At 32.3% G+C, this 4,065-nt stretch overlaps 1 protein-coding gene and 1 long non-coding RNA gene across 3 annotated transcripts in view; one reads left to right on the top strand and one right to left on the bottom strand.

Moving 5' to 3' along the window:
- Positions 1–4,065, bottom strand: part of LOC102674727 (eukaryotic translation initiation factor 5B) — a 34,977-nt gene that overhangs the window by 11,107 nt on the left and 19,805 nt on the right. The window lies entirely within an intron of this gene.
- LOC116185007 lies at positions 412–1,453 on the top strand. The gene is made up of 2 exons (XR_004149704.1): positions 412–549; positions 1,050–1,453. It is a non-coding gene; the product is annotated as an uncharacterized LOC116185007 (long non-coding RNA).

Here is a 4,065-nt window from a genome sequence, read left to right as displayed (position 1 = left end):
TTTTTTTTTTTTTTTTTTTTTTATGATTTTTTGTTCAACTATCATTTTCTATTTCAATGAAAATGTGGTACAAGATAAAAATATAAGAGGTTATGTTTATATCTACAGTATAATTAGAAACTCTTTATAAAAGATTAAAACTAGAATTATGTTCATTTTTTCCGCTTTGCTGTAAAAACTTTTACAAGTTGTTTATTTATTATATATTTAAAAACTTTTAGAAATTAAGTTAAGTTATCACAAATCGAATTCAGAATAATTCTATTATAAATTTATTTCTATAAATAAAATTTTTATCACAAATGTCTTCGTAATAATGTTTTCCAATGTTTTTTTTTTTTTAGGTTATGATCTTTTTTATAATAATGAAATAACTTTTAATTTTAAAAGTACATAAAAGAAAATTTGTATATTAAGTATACAATTATATGATCATATCATATCGTATTTAAAAATTTATTTTTCGATAAAATACAACGATTGAATAATATTAGATATTGAATATAATATCCGAAATAAAAATATTTCTTTGATTATTTTCATATTAATGTAAGTAAAATATTTATTTGATTTTACAAATATATAATAAGTATTTGAATTATGTATGTCTTTTAATATATACATGATATAATTGAAATAGATATTTTCTTCAGTACACGTGTAAAATATTTGAATATTATTTTGATGAAAATTTTATCCGCCAAGCAATTACGATTATATCTTAAAATTCGTGTTTACATATCATGGAGTGAGTGATTAATATTTATCTAAGTTCATACGATAATCAAAAAATATAAAAATATACTTTCCTACTTATTTTCCTTGTTAGATAATAATCAAAAAATACGATATTTAAAATAATTAAAAGTAAATTTGGACACGTGAAATATTATTTCATTTAATCAATAAATTATATACAAATATTATGTACATATATACTATAAACATTTATAATATTTATTTTATATAATTGGAGAACGACTATAAAATATATATCTATATTTTAAATTGCCAGAAAAAATTGTATATAAACGAGTTTCAATTTTCAGGAGTTTCCTTCACGGAAGACGGATTTCCGTGAAAGATAATAGAATGAGAATGATGGAAAAAGGAAGAGAGTAGAGGAAAAGCGGAGCGAAAACGAGACGAAAAGAGAATGGGTGTTGGCATACTCGGGAGCAGACGCAGCGCAGCGAGTGAACGCGTGAGACGGGAACCGGAAGTCTATTTTCGTGTGCCGCACCGATTTAGAAAGCTTTATAGTTTGTACGAGCCTGAACGGCTACAGCCAACGCATCGTTGATGTGGCTCGTTGCTTTGAGTGCATGCACAAATTGAGATTTGTGATTCTCTCTCTCTCTCTCTCTCTCTCTCTTCTCTCACTATTCTAGATCTATCCCATCCAACTATTTACAAACATTAGCCCATCAAACACAAAATAGTAAAATAATAACGAACACAATGTGTCAATTTAATAATCGTGATTATTGATATAATCTAATAGAAAATTATATTGCACATAACTTGATAAATAAGTCTCAACTCATATTTTTTTTTTTTGTTTGATTCCTAGAACTGACACTTTTCAAAAATGTTCTACTTTTATTCTTAATCTTGTGATAATTAGAAAAATTTAATAAATAGAAAAGAACCGGATTAAAAAGATTAATATACGTCCTCTATTTCATATAGAATGTTCGATAAAAAAATATCTTAAATTGGATCCATGCGTTATCGCATTCGTCACGGTTTCCTCCACGGCGAAATAGATATCTACAAACATAGACAATATATTTCAATGAATGCCTTGTCAATCAGTTGCGTAGATCGGCCACGTGCACGATACACCTTTGATCTATCGGCTGCTTAATGAGTGTCGGATGGATGAGTCGATGAATGAAATCCCCACTACCGGCATCGATGTCCTTCCTTCATTCGCGACCAGCGCCATTCAATGAACAACCGTTTCTGAAAACCTTGACGGCTCTACTCCCCGATAATACGATACAGTGCCGGCCAAAAATTTGTGCACGCATACCAATACGTAAAATATTTTTAAATTCTTTGATTGGTGATGGTAAAATAACAAATATGGCTTTATTTGTTTATATATTGTATATACTTATTGACAATTAAAATTCTTAGTTTTATGCAATAAAATTGTCATAGTTTTTTATTTTATATTTTACTTCATTTATTTAAATTGAATAAAATAAAAAGTATTTGTAAAGTATTCTTAGAATCTATAAAATTTGTGTAAATTTGTGTTTAATCGTTTTTTAAGAATTCTGTGATAACCTAATTGAATAAAGATTAACACAATTGCATTTTGATTTACAGTTCTTCTTTTCTAATTCAAAATTAAATTATACGAATCAGAAGAAATGTATTAATAATGAATGTATTAATAATTATTGACAATTTTATATCTGAAAGAAGAAATAATTTTCCCCAAACAATAAACAAAGAATGAGATTCGTGTATAAAGATCGATTCCTCGAAATGGAAGAAATGGAAGCACGGAGACGCGCGAGACATTTAAATTCGATACGATCGAGAAGGAATCCGGACATTGAAAACGATACGATAAGCATTCTTTTCTTAGCCCATGGACGGGAAGAAGGAGGATCCGTACAGTTTCGTCAACTGGCCGATTATCGTCCAGTATTCGTCGTTAGCAAAATTAATCGCGAGCCCGGGTAAAATGATCTACTCGACATTGGAAACTCGACATCCGGCCAGACGTGTATCTCTCTCGGTCGTATCCTCGCTTCTCTCTCTCGCCGCCTTTCCTCCAACCTCTTTATCTCTCTTCCTCTCGCTTCTCTCTTTCCCGAGTTATTTCTTCTCTTTTTTCTCTCTTTTTTTTTCCCTCCGTTCGCTACGATAGCAACGTTAACCAGCTGCCTACTTAGAGAAACAAGACAGAAAGAGGGAGAGGAAATGGGATGAAGGGAGAGGGAGAGAGAACGAGAAGGAGAAGGATAGAGCGAGAAGCGAGTGGGGATAGAGATGGAGAGAGGAGAATGAGGCGGAATACTCGCATACTAACGCATCGATGCCACTTACTCACCAACCACATCCCGTCTTTCGGCCTTCCGGCTTGTCTGTAACTTTCGTGGAAACGCCTCTGGCTTCCTTCCGGTCGTTTATCACTCGGTAGACGCTCTAAACGTAGATACGCTGTCCCACGTATGTTCATTTCATCCCCACCACATTCGTTTCTAAGCTGCCTCGTCACCCCCTCCCCGTCCCTTCGCACCAATTATTCCCCCTCTCTCTCTCTCTCTCTCAACTCTTCTCCTTTCTCACTCTTCGTTTCTTTTCATTCCTCTTTTAAGATGGCGGCATCTCTTACATTTATGTGCCCTTCTTCTTCACATTTTAACCTTTCCTCTAATATTAGGTCGCACGATTTTCTCTTTTTTCGCGTTTAGAAGGTTACTTGAATGCCATACTTCGAAGGTAGGCGCAGTTGCATGATTGCATGCTACGATTATATATTATAATTGCGCGTTAAATTTCTCTCGCAATTCGCAGTTAATACAACTTGTCATCTCGCCGCGTACTAACAAAATCGATACATAAGTTGAAATAAATTTGAAAAATATTCCAGTAAGATAAAAATTGATATTATTTTTTATCTCTAATTAAAACTTAAAATCAATTTTACGTATCAACAGAGAGAAGAGAATTATACTTATCGATATAAATAAATATCGATAAATAACGTATATACTGTTCTAATCAAATATAAAGAGAAGAAGATTATTAACGTATATTATGTATATTCATATTAACTATCGTTCTCGGATCGTTTAATTTTTACTTAGAAAAAAAATTTTTTACGAAACAATTTCGACGCCCGCGACGACCAATTTTCGTCGTTTCTCTCGCGTAAAATTTTTACAGAACTACAGCTTATACGTCTAACTCGGTCGATAATGAAAATCACGTTTCATATTCTATTTATTCACCGTTCGTATTCGCGTGCTCGTTAATTAGCTTCCCTCGCTAGGTCCCGCTCGGCTAATCCGCTCCGACGTGTTAATTTTCCACTCGCAA

This window comes from Apis dorsata, unplaced genomic scaffold (assembly GCF_000469605.1).
Source record: "Apis dorsata unplaced genomic scaffold, Apis dorsata 1.3 scaffold_85, whole genome shotgun sequence".
Taxonomy (NCBI): Eukaryota; Metazoa; Arthropoda; class Insecta; order Hymenoptera; family Apidae; genus Apis; species Apis dorsata.
Note: the sequence above shows the minus strand (reverse complement) of the source record. Positions and strands in the feature narration are given on the sequence as shown.